The following is a 13,619-nucleotide window of genomic DNA, read 5'->3' as shown; positions in this document are numbered from 1 at the left end:
TACCAAGGAAAAGGGCTATAGACCTTAGCCGAGGACTGATCGAAAGGAATGCCTAGGTATACCTGTAAATAAGGGTGCTTTAAGCATAATGGTATTTTAAGTGTTAATCCACGTCGGATTGCGGGGTGGGGTGCTATCAGATAACTTGGTGAAATATGTGTTTTTGCTAACCTGAGGTTACGATCAAAATTGGTTTGGATTAGCACCCACATCACTTTGATATATTAAGAGAGATCTCTTACTTTTAATCCCTAGGCAGAATTTGATCGTAGGCCTTCAGCTTTCTGTTGCTTGGATGGTAAATTTTGTAACTTAAATGTGAGGGTAATATTATAACAAACTGTACTAGCTTCAGTTTGTTGTGATGGTAATGTGGCTATTTGAAAACTATGAAGTACAGTACAGACACTACGAGGCCAAACCCATAAGGCCTCGCTTGTCAAGGTAATGAAAGGTATTGGTTGAAAACAAACTCGCTTGTCTTTAGCCTTTAGCGATCGAAAGTAAATTGAATAAATAGCCTGGGATGATGTAATTTAAGCGATTAAATCTCATACCTTTGCTGTGATTTGAAGTTTCTGTGGTAACTGACATCATCAAGGAAGGACAGTTTATTTTGTAGTTTAAAATAACAGTGTGAATGTTGGTACCAATTAGTCTTTTTTTTTTTTTTTAGTACCGAGCATTGAGGTCTAATTTGTTACTATTACTGCAGTAAATCATTTGACAGGAAAAACTCATGTGGAATTTTACAACGGGAGGTTAAAAAAGGAGGGCTGATTGCTTATGTTGACTATATTTATGTAAATTAATACTACGTTAAACTTCTAGTCTTTTGCATTACAGGTAAATCTGATGGAAAATGGGGGGGAGCAGGTTAAGTTGAGTGAAGAATATAGGACAGTAAAACGCGGTTCATTTTAACTGTAGTTTGAGTAATATTTTGCTCTTAACCATTACAGCATCTCGGACTTTAAAATATAACTTTTTCATGTTTTACTATGTGCTTTGAACGTTTCTGATATACGTTTTGTTAGTAAATAAGTATTACAGAGATAGTGAACCCAACCGTGAAATCGGGGAACCACAGTTTGGAAAGCAGGATTTTTTTTGGAGGGATGAAAAGCAAAACTAGTAAAATACAGGGAATAATTAAATGTAACCTAACCTAGGGGGCTGTGTCCATACCTGACGGAACGGGGGCGGGGGCTGGTTAACCTAACCTAGGACGCAGGGCCCTTAGCTTGATTTAGCCCCCTACCTAACGTAACCTTTGCCCCTCAGGACCCCCCAAAATTAGAACGCTTTGTCCTTACCTAGACCCCCTACCTCACTCTCTTAGGGGGCTGTGTCCTTACTCAGCCAAGAGAGGACCTCACCTAACAGAACCTGGGATGCTAGGCCCTCACCTAACTTAACCTGAGATGCTAGGGTCCTCGCCTAACCCTAAACCTACCACCTATCCTAACCTGGTTTGCTGATTCCTCACCTGGCTTACTAGGTCCTCACCTAACCATAGACCCACCACCTATTCCAACTTAGGACATCACAAATGATTACTAATAGGGTTGCTATCTAATCAACCAAACCTTACTAACCTAATAATAATAATATTTTATTTCGAATATGAATTCATATACAATAAATTTACAAATAAAAGTAGTGGTGCCAAGAGTCTACAATTTTGATTTATTATTAAACAAACAAATTTACAGAAAAAAATATATTCACAACCAAAAATGTGTATCTTACCAAAAAACATAAAATAACTTTAAAAAAGGGTTATGCAACTAGACCTAAAAAGCAAGCGTAAATAAGCTCAATAACTATATTATTCCCCATCTACATATAAAACATAATGCACAAATCATTCCAAATATAAACATAAAAAAAAAAAGTTTAATCTGTCAGTAGAGTATTCAGTGCCATTCATCATGTAATGTAAATAATAAAGACGCATCACTGTCTTTTAGCAATCGTATCAAAACATTATTTGATTTCTCCAATCTCTGTTTTAAACTAAATAGTGCGTGGCGCCGGATAACATCAAGGCAGGGCAAAGCCAGTGTCACAAAAACATGTGAAGCTCTATACCTCGGGCGACCCCCTTATTATATCATGATGACACACTCTTAGAGTCTTCCTAAAGTTTCTTGTGCGTAGTGATACCATAGTGAAGAGCAATAGATTATCGTACAAAAAGTTTTGAATAATTGAACTTTAGTTTCATCATCACAGAAATTAAATTTTCTTAGAAGAATATTCCTTCTCACACAGAGCTTCCGACGCTGCTGCTCAATATCTCCATTACTCTTATTGTTACCAGTAATTATGTGGCCCAGGTACGAGAATGAATTTACAAATTGTAAGAAGTCATTTTGCAATGAAATCCATGGGTATTCCTGACTTTTGTTGTTACATGAAGGAATCAACATGCACACAGTTTTGCTGGTGTTGTATAATATATCATGTTCTATGGCAAAGTCTTCACAAATCTTTAGAAGTTTTCGAAGTGCCCTAGCAGTGGGAGTGAGAATAACTAGATCATCTGCATATTATTAAAAGCAACATCCCCGATGTGACATCCTATTCTGGAACCAGCCAGTCGAATATTCAGGTCGTCTACATAAATGTTAAAAAGGTAGGGTGACAGAATGCCTCCCTGTCTCAAGCCATTACTGCTGCCAAAGGGGCCAGAAGATTGATCATCCCATTGGACAACAAAATTTTTAAAGTTAAACCAATAGGCGAGTAACTTGACACAATGTTTCGGTACTTTTCGGCACAACAATTTATCAAACAGCTTCCAATAGTTCACCTGATCAAATGCTGCTTTGGCATCTAAAAAGCATAAAAATACAGGCGTATTTTGTACGTGGTAATAATTGATAACATTTTTTAAAGCATAAGCACATTTCTGTGCCTAGATTTGGTTTAAACCCAAACTGATACTCACTTGTATAAAATTCCCTTATATTTAATATTACTAATTCTAGCATTTTAGAAAATGTTTAGCAATTGCGATTGGCCTATAGTTGTTTTTAACTGCGGGGTCTTTGGTTACATTTTTTAAAAGTGGGACTATTATAACTTTCATAAAAGAAGCAGGCAAAAACGAATGTATAAGGAATGAATTAAAAAAAGAGGCATATCAACAGGAGCAAATAGTCTGGAGCATACTTATAGACTTCCCCAGGGATACAATCAGAGCCCACTGCTTTATTGATAGACAAAGAATGAGCAGCTTTCTTCACCATATCAATAGTAATATATTTAAAATTACCATCACTTATTTCAAGTTTTTTTCCACAGTATTCCTAGTAATGCTATCTTGAATGATATTCAAAACAGATTGAAAATACTTTTTCCACAATAGGAGTATTTGTTATTTTATGGGGGACACTGGTGCATTTCTTTTTAGTCAGTAATTTAACGTTTGACCAAAAACGTTTCATACTCATAGAGACTAGACTCTGACCAAGTGCTCTCGCTCTTAACTGTTCCTCATGCTCACGACACCATTTAAGCGCTAGTTTAAACCTAGAACGAGTGCCCAGGGCCCTTCTTTCGGAGACCCTTTCATCCTCCAGGAAAGGAATGCGTCTCGAGCAAAGTCATGGGCCTCGAGAACGAAATCCGATTAGCCAGGCACAGTTTTGTACCTCTTTCTTCTAGTGCCAAATACTTCTTTTCCAGTGGCCACTATAGTAGTACACAGTTCATTATATCTGTCTTGTATACAGAGTTTATGATCAACGGAATGACAGCACTGATTAGAACAAAAGAGAACGTGCATGTGTCAATATTAACTTAGTGAGCCTCGCCTTTAAAAGACTAAAGAACATTTCCTTCAGAACTTCATTACCAAAATCCCAGTTAACCATCTCCAAACTTCGTTCACTGGCAGCAGGGTACTTAGGAATTTGATCAACATAGATAGTCGTGGTAAGTGGTAAATGATCAGACTGTATGCAATCATACTCAATATGGCAATTAATTACAGATTGGAGAAGTCCCTCAGTTAAAATGCAGTGGTCAACCCACGTTCTAGACAAAGAACCAAGATTAATGTGAGTGTAGGAATCAGTTGGCAGATTACAAACGTCAGCCAATACCATATCATGAGAGGCACAAAGCGAGACCAACTCTTCATAAAAATTTGTATTAGGAGCAAAGTTAAAGTCACCAAGAATGCAAATATTCTTCAATTATAGATGATATTTTTTGCCTATCTTCTCCAAAAATGTCAACATTTTCATTTTTATTAGTAGGCATATATACATTAACAAACAAAATGGAAGTATTTTCCAGCTTAAGGGACAACCCCAAAATCCTATCATCATCACCATATTCTACAATTTTGATAAAGGGGAACAAAGACTTATGTCAAAGGAAAGATAACCCTCCATGGTGCCACATCATCTTTCATTGAAGATATTGAAATTGAGTAAAAATTATCATGAATACTTTGTACAAAGGATAATTCGCTTTTATATAACCATGTTTCTTGCAAAGCAATTTTAGATGACCTATCACACAAGCCTCTGATGTACTCAACAGCTGTCTTAATACCATGACAATTGAAGTTTGTAATTTTAAGGATATCCATAAACATCAGAAAAAAAAGGTAGAAATACATCGTATATTCATATACATCATTTGCAGTCTTCCTTGGAGGATTTCGAGGGGTAATCTTGTCCGCGGTAATTTCAGCATTTGGGAAATGATCGCTGACATAAGACTTCATTACTTCTGGAGTTTTTTTTTTAATGTAGATTCGTGACAAATATTTTACGCAGTGGTGGTGGGATGGTCTTTAAAGCAGTCCCCTTCCTGGTTACCGGAACTAATGAAGGCCTATCTAATCTTTTAACTCCATTATTTTTCCTGTCGTTCATTGAGAGTGGTCGGAGAAAACCTTCCCTATCCTTCATGAAGCGACCAACCCTTCTCCGTATCATCACCGCCACTGTCATCCGCTGATTTGGCAAACTCATTTCGGGCCTGAGTTATCACTCTGTTGATCGATGACTGCAGAGTTCGGTCAGTGTCACCGCTACTCAGTCCGTTGCATATAGCATCAACCTAATTAAAATTTTCCATACGAGGAGACGTTTGGGGTATTTCTAATGTCCTATGTGACAATGTTGTATTGAAAGAGCAGGTGGCTCCCCATCTAAGGTTAGACCATCACTTACCTTATCACGATAGTTTGGACCACAACCTGCGGTTAATATTTCAACTTGAGATTGTAATCTTATTAGTGCCGATGTCATCTCTGATACTTGTGTAGAGATAACATTTTGGTGTTCTTTCATTTCAGATATGTCATGCGTGAGGGCATCTGTTCTCTTAATCGGTTTGAACCCATCAATATTTTTAAGTTCCATACAGGGCAGCTTTCGCAAGTCCCAAGCAACGAATTTAGGAAGACCGTCTGCTGCTGGCTGCTGCAGCCAATCGTACATACTGGACAACATTTTATCAACAGCACGATGTAAGACTCTCCGTTTTAGTTCAGTATTTTCCGGAAGCAACCGATGCAACGTGTCTCTGACCCCTGTAAGATCAGATTTTTCAAAATGGTGTTGAATAACATTTATTATCTGGTCTTTTGGGGTGACGTCCATCTGCCATGACATGAAACAGCAGTTCATTCAAGACAAGTGGTTTCTCTTCCGCCGAAACTGGTAGCTGGTCCAACGACTCGTTAACCACGTCTTCGTTACTCGCCGTAATGTCCAAAAAAAATAATAATAATAATAATAATAAATAAAAATATTTCCACAGGTAATCCGTATCTGTGAAAGCAGTTTTAGGGCTTAACAGGTGTTCCAAGCAGCACCCACCATTAAATTGGGATTATTTATAAACGCATCAAAGTTCACTGGATTCTCACTGCACCATCACCTTCATTAGCACTTCACAGAACCCTCATGTGATGACCAAAGCACAATGTTTCCTTCAGCATATCGAAAAAACAAGAAGGCAAAACAAAGCAGTGCCGGACTTCACTCCTCACTCCTTACCCGAATGCATGATATTAGATTGAAAACATTCCATAAACTTCAGAAATATTAGTGGGATTGACGTCTTCAGACTGGTCAGGATCTTCCTTAGGTGTAGAAGGTTGCTAGGTGTCAGACTATGGAGGGTTAACCAGTGGTTCATAAACAGAATTAACTTCCATGGTGGAAAGTCAGGAACATCCAAGTAATAACTACCCGAGAAATTACATCAATGTTTTTTCTTCATCTTTGTAAGTTTCATTTTTAGCTTTACCATACCATAAGTGGTATTCTTTCTTTTAATTTAAGGAAGAATAGCACTTGGGACACTACAAGGAATTATGTAAAACACATTCCCAAAGGAAATCAAGACTGCCTGTGTGAAGCAGAGAAAACTGGGCATGGAATTTAGCAATACAGCCACAATAACCCATGAAGCAAGAACAGTTGAACCAAAGGTGACATGACTGCAAACTGAAGCCAGATTTTTCTAGGAACACCAGATTTCCAAAATCCTACATAATTTCTGAAACTTAGAACAACCGTTATGCACTTTGACAACAACAACAACAACAAAAAATCCAATCTGGAGCTCCATTCCAGTGACAGTATTAACAAAAAGAACTGAGAAAAATTCCAAGTGGGTGTCAACATTTTCAGGACAAATTTTGATAACGGTAAATTTGCGAAAAATATGAACTTGAACTTCATACTATGTTGAGGAAACTCAAGATCACAATATAAAAACTCCAACTTTGAGTTAATATTAGTTTGGTGTAAGATAATACAGAATCTTGCTATGGGTGGTTAAAAAGGAAGGCCCATTGCTTATGTTGATGGTATATAAATAAACTAATTTTTAGGTAAACTTACAATCTATTGTATCACATGTAAATCTGATAGGAAATGTAGGGAGGTGGGGAGTGGAGTAAAGTTAGTGAAAAATATAGGATAATAAAATATGGTTCCTTTTAGTTGTACTCTGCATGCAAAACATCGCCTTTTATATAGGAGTATCAGTAAACTGGTCGAAAACTTAGTAACAAGGTAGTTAATGAGGTGGTTAACAGGTTAACATTTCTATAACTCAAAATATGATAGATAGCCTATCCAGAACACTTTTCCTTTTGCATCCTGATTTACATTTAAATGCTATGATTTGAATGTCAACAACGACTCTCATTTGATTTTGAGCGACTTTTGATTAAAAAAAAATGACTTTTGAGAAACATCTACATAACACCGCCCCCTCTGTTTCTCAAGGAGTTGATATCGTAAATTTTTTTTTTAGAATTTTTGGGATGAAGCTATTATGTCTTAAGTTTGAAGTACTGTTCTCCAGTGTGATCTTCCGGTGCTGACTCACATCTCAAACTCTTTAGTTATATCATCAGTCAAGTTTATTTAAACAACTCTTAATGTTGACTTGTGACATAGATGTAAAGTGAGTTCATTGTTTATTGTATATACTGTACAACAACAACATACATCCTCTGCACTCACTCTTCTTTACCTGACCTAGCTGTTTTTGTCACAGCAGTAGGTAGGCTGCTCCAGCTAAGAGCGTATCGTTTTCTAGTATTTAGGTTTAATAATAACTCAGATTGCTATAAGTATTATTTTGGCTACAACTAAGATGTTGATTAGTTTGCCTTGTGTAGTTGTGGAATCGTCTGATCTCTAACTGATTAAGCAAGGAGCAAATTCATTCCTGCTCAATGGTGTCATCTCCTGAATTCAAGTGCATTGGTTTTGTTTATTTATATATTTATTTATTTATTTATTACTTTTTCCTATAACTAGTCTCTCTCTGAGGGGTGATATCCCTTCGGAGACCTCTCGTTTTTACAGTCTGTTGACTGTCCCTAAGGGTTTGCAGCTCAAGATTTTAAAGAAAGATGGGACACGAGTGGAGGGAGTATCCCTCACTCCTCTACCGGTACCATCATTTTCCTTTCAGCTGCAGTGAAAGACAGGCATATTACTGCACTCCCGCCTGACTGGTGAAAGCTTATGTGGTTAGCAATGTAGATGCATAAGTGGACAAGTGACTCATACCATCAAGTTTCTTGCAAGATACATTCTGGGTAGGGGAAGGTAACCTGTAGATCAACACAGTTGCTAGAGTTAGGTAGTGGGGACAGAGTGGGCCCCATACCCTCAGGTGGCATAGAAGTTGTTTGAGCTATGGGGATCTCCCATCCTCGACTTATTTGCGACCAGGTTGAACAGAAAACATCCTTCCCTCAGTTCTCTAGTTCTGGACCCCTGGGCAGTGATGGAAGATGCTGCAAGCATTTTTAACTTTCGGACTTACTTGCAGGGTGATAAACTGCTTACCATATTAAATTATTAAACTTTCAAGATTGCTTCCAGTATCAGAAAATAATAACAATTATTATCCTGTTGCATTGGACAATGTTGGATGGTACTTAGACATTATCCTGTTCTGTGGCACGACTCTAACAAGGTGTGATGAAGAAACGAGTTTATAACAGTGCTGAACTGAATGTGAATAATAGCTCAGTTCTTTACTGTAATAGAACAAGTTGGTTTGTGATTTTCATTACCCCACAGGTATATAACTTTAGTAATTTTAAAGTACAATTTCTCTGAATGGGAGACTTATGCATTTATAATTATTTGCATTGAAGCTATTTTCCCATTAAGTAATTAATGTAGATAATTTTTTTTTTACAGACAAGGTTTCGCTCTAAAGGCTGCAGCCGTTTCAATTCAAGTCATTTCAGTACATCTATTAAGACAGTTCGATACAACTCGCCCGTCTTTCGATAGACTGATCCGGTCTAGTCTTTAAGTTGATGAATAAAACAAGCAAAAATGCAATAGTTTTGATTACCGACGTTAACTGTTGATACAGCATTTAATAAATCATTCAGTTCAAGCCCTTAACAGAGAACTAAATATAAGTATGTGGTCCATTGTTTTAAAGTAATCAGTGTTATGCGACATTTTACTCCAGAGTAAACATATCCGTCAGTCAGTTTTTAAGAACCATTTGGCTAAGCGTTGTTGTCTAATACTTTTTTTAAGTAAATTTGTACCGTGAAGTCGCTAAGTAAATTTTCAAAGAAATCAATTTTGGTGTTTAACTTGCTTGTGTGGAAATGAACTGGGATGTATCAAATTGGATTGATAGATGTATTAAAACGACTTATATCTGAATCAAAACGATGGAAGAGGAACCAGGAACCACCTCCCAACACCAAAATGGGTAAAAAGGACGTCGAGAAACATCGCTATTCAACCTTCACAACGGGGCAGGAATTAATCATTGAAATCGGTAAGTTTAAATTTTGTTTATATATGGTTAGATAATCACTCAAAACACCATTAATCTGTCGAAGATGCAATGGTTGATAGGAGTGCAAATATATTTACAACTATTAAAATACATAAATAGATTTTGCCTTAAACTGTGACGTTACTGAAGGTTATTTTTTTATATAGCTCTTATATAAATGTATGACCCTTGAGACTGGAATAGGTTAATAAAATTTACAGAATACTTAGGTCTAAACATTCAACCAGAAGTATCTTGTTCAGTCATGCAAATGAGACTAGGGTCAGGAAATACATCCATAAAGTTAAGTTTTGCACAGATAGCCTGTACAAAAAATGCTCTACTGATTCTGTAACACAGTCATCTCCACTCCATATTTGCACAGAATAACATTCTTTTATACCGCATTCCATCCAAGCTCTGGATTTTATTTCATATTGAATGTTAGTTTTTTTTTGTGATGAATATATTCTATTTGGATATTCATCCCATGACTGAGGTCTACAAAACCTGTCTACTAAGATGAGGTTGGTCAATTACTTTTGTGTAACTTCACAAAATTAACTCAACTGGTTTCTGGAGGTAATAATGTTCCTCGAGGCTGTGTCAGTTCTGACAGTCATTGCCTGATAAACAGAGTTAGAGCCCATGGTTACTAAAAGAGAGACCACAGTCACCATAATAAAAGACTCTCGCTATCTCGTTGCTAAGACAGCATCACGCTACCTTCTGCACTTTATCAACAAACATCATATTGGCTGAGGGGTATATTTTTACCCATATTAATTCACCTTTATAATGGTTTTATTACGTCATACATCCTAACACCCTTACTACACGGCTGTTAGTAAGTTCATTACTTCTTGCAGAAGTAATCCTTCCTTTTAAATTGATTCTGTGCTGTATTTGCTTTAGCACTTTACTGTAACGAATTTGACACTTCCATCAAAGGCAGCAAGCTTACGTAGATACCTTACTCTTTGCTTCTCAGATATAAAACAGAGCAGAGTTCTAAAGACAATCAGGACAGCTTCAACTAAATATTGTATTCGGCATAATGGTGTCCTTGAGTAATCAAGAAACAGCAGACACTTGTGTCTCGGTCAATCACCGAACTTACACTTAATGCATTATTTGTCGAGATTTATTAGCCTCCAAATAAAAATACTGGGTCCGATCCCTCTGTTAGGGTTGGGATTAAATTTAACTAATATTGTACTGATAACAAATCTGTTGTTTCTCAGGTCAGTGGGAGTTTTGACAGATTAATCACGTCTATTCCATGGCAAGGCAGCTTGAAGTTTGGACATTTCTACATTAATGTGGCCACTTAATGGTGAATGGTAAGCAAGTGCGTATTACTTTTTTTTATGTAATCATTGTTAAAGAAATATATGGCTTATGTGCAATGTATCAAAAAATGTTGATGCAAATGAATCAACTGGTAGTTAGGGTTTTGTTCACTTATCAAGTTTTCAGTAAAATGGAGGATAATTTGTCCATGATAAAGCTTAGAGAATGCACATGGCAATGCACACCAGTTCTGTTGCATGAATTCTCCCATCTGATTAATTCAAAGTGGTAGTGCTTTTTGTCATTTATGGGTCTAATGAATGAATGCAATAAACAGTTTTGTTGAACATAAAAGGTCTGTGTTACTGTCATGTACAATTCCTACGAGTAAAGAATCTATTTTATTTCAAAGCTCTTTGTAACGAATTGGCATTCGAATTAACACATTTTTGCGTAACACCAGTTCAGAAAGTGTACGAAGATAAGTAAGCCTTCATCTGACGTGTTGTAACAGCACTGTATTCAAAAAGTCATTAACACAGAATGTTGTATTATAAGAGAAATTAGACTTGATTGGCTGGTAGCACTAAGCTGAGCCCTTACAAATAACATTCCAGGCTGCCTTTTCTAGCACGTAGTTAGTGTTTTAGTGATCTGCCAATATGTATATTAATTTTACAATATAGTTTGTGCTGGACTTTTCCCCCCATTTTTTGTGTCGGGCTTTTATTTTATACCATAGTGTATGTCAGGACGTACCTATGGGAACTAGATCTTGATCAACTCATTAAGAGAAGGTTTATAGTAAAATCTATTTTATATTTAAGTAATTATTGCTTTTTAATAGATTTATTTCCTTTGCAGTTTCATTGCCTCAGTGGTTGCTGAGTGAAATAAAAGAAAACCAAACCTCTTCAAAGTATTCACTTTTCTTGGAATCTTTCAAAAACAGAAACACCACAAGCTAAAAAGTATGGGTAGGAGACCATAACCAGATTTACACCTGCTGGGAAAAGAAGAAAAACAGAATATCTGTTTTGATATAGATGTTAAGGTCAGATACAAAGGAATTATTAAATGAAAGTTGACAGTGACATTTATCATTGTAATCACATATGAAAGATGAACATAGAGAAATCAGGTGGGCCAAGCTGCAAGTGCTAAGTAAAAGCTCACCACCTAATACTGTCCTCGGGCAGGATCACTGCCAGGTACATATACCCACATGGGCCAAACCAGCTTCTGCCAAGAAATAGCTGGCCGGTGGCTGTACGGTCCAATTAGGGAACCAGACTCCTGGTCTACTTCACCTTGTAAGAAGAGAAACTATCAGATTCAAGCTTAACAAGGTTTTCCTCCTGTTGCTTTCAAGGTTCCCTTGCCCTTGGGTTTGCCAGATAGTAGGCAGGAATGCTGGGAATCTCATTAATCCATTCATGTATGTCACTAATTGAATAGCAAATCGTTTGGTTATCTTATTTGAACTGAGCACCATCCTTGCACTGTGTACCTATCGAGGTTGTAGTGACCCTCACCCCCCTCATGGGTTCATCACACCACAAGAATGGGTATGGGGCTTAACAGTGTAGGGGGTACACCCAACAATATAGCAAGCAACAATTGAGCCTCATTCCTAGGAAAGACACACATTCAATTCAAAGACATTTAGTGCCATTTTTACTGAGTACACCTCCCCTGCCAACATTCCTCGTCCTCATCCCTCAGCAACTGAGTAAAGCAAACCCCACAAGTGAAGCTTGGTATTGGTGTTATAGGTATGACTGCTCTGTTGCTGTAAGGCAACTTCTCACCATCACTGGCTGGAGAAGGCAAGCTAATGATTAGAATGTAATCAGCAGAGACCCACAGTTTCATTGTCTCAGAGTAGTTTTATAGGATGGCCACTCTTCCTGAAGGCTTTGGGTCCCAGGTGTAAAAAGCAGACTGCTTGGAGATTCCCGACCACTAACTGCAGACAGACTTTCCTCAAACAGTATAACCCAGGCTGTAGATGGGCAAGCATGGGTGTCATCTACAAGTGGTTTGCAAATAACTCCTCAAAGGATACCATGCTGCTAAACGGACAGCATTATCTCAGACCATCAAGAATGGCAGTGCTATTATGTTATAACCTGTGGGTTGAAACCATTACAAGTGCATCTCTAAGCAGTATAACAGTAAGACCCTTGTGGCACAGGGTAATTTTATTTCACCAACTCCTGCCAGGTGTCGCTGAGGCATGAAAAACCACAGTTAAATGGAAAACAAGAAAAGTATCTGAGACCACGGGCTGATATGTTATAATTACAAGTGAAACTGTATTTTATTTCACCAACCAGGTGTCGCAGGAAAAAGAAGTTAAAGAAAACAAGAGCACAGAAGTGGCTTTAAATCAGAATGCAGTACAATGTTTTAACTGGCAACCAGACTACGAAAATAGCAGATTTTAGCACTTGAAACCTACTTGATACTAGCAATGGAGTCCTGTTTAAGTAAGAATATAAAAAATTAAAAATCAATAAGAAGTTATCAGCCACTCATGAATTTAATTATGTGCCAAGGGCAGAAATGAACAGGTTGTGTGGTAGTACTATTTAATCTCCCGAAGAAACTATAAAATATAAAACAAGGAAATGAGAGGAATATTCATGAAACCAACCAACTGCTTTCGAGTGTGTATACAATAGGATCAAGGAGGAATGAGAATTATTAGAACGAGGTTGCAAGTGAAAACAAGGAGATCCCAACGAGTGTTTTGCAAAACAAAATGATAAACAAAATCTGACAAGAGGACGTGCCTGGTAAACTGAATAAAGGCTAATAGGAGGATCGCCAATAAACATGAGGGAAGAAGAAACCACTCTGAGCTTATGCCATTAAAACCTGGACTATCATGGGTGAGTAATGAAGTGCTGTACTTAGGAGTATGAAACCCTGAATTAGCTTTTAGGAGTCTGCTTTCAGATAGTGTGCAACAATTCCAGTGCTTGTTATTCAATGAATATGAACAGAAA

The 13,619-nt window shown here is 37.3% G+C and overlaps 1 long non-coding RNA gene across 2 annotated transcripts in view; it reads left to right on the top strand.

Annotated features, from left to right (window-relative positions):
• The window catches only part of LOC136837736 (uncharacterized), a 12,063-nt gene extending 400 nt beyond the window's left edge, over positions 1-11,663 (top strand). Inside the window, exons 2-4 of one of the 2 annotated variants that reach the window (XR_010852739.1) lie at positions 8,709-9,312; positions 10,557-10,655; positions 11,470-11,663. This is a non-coding gene — a long non-coding RNA (uncharacterized lncRNA). Of the gene's footprint in view, positions 1-8,708; positions 9,313-10,556; positions 10,664-11,469 lie in introns of both variants that reach the window. The other variant, XR_010852740.1, reaches the window with a different exon arrangement.
• Positions 11,664-13,619: the final 1,956 nt, after the last annotated feature.

The sequence above is a fragment of the Macrobrachium rosenbergii genome, chromosome 59 (genome assembly GCF_040412425.1).
Source record: "Macrobrachium rosenbergii isolate ZJJX-2024 chromosome 59, ASM4041242v1, whole genome shotgun sequence".
Taxonomy (NCBI): domain Eukaryota; kingdom Metazoa; phylum Arthropoda; class Malacostraca; order Decapoda; family Palaemonidae; genus Macrobrachium; species Macrobrachium rosenbergii.
Note: the sequence above shows the minus strand (reverse complement) of the source record. Positions and strands in the feature narration are given on the sequence as shown.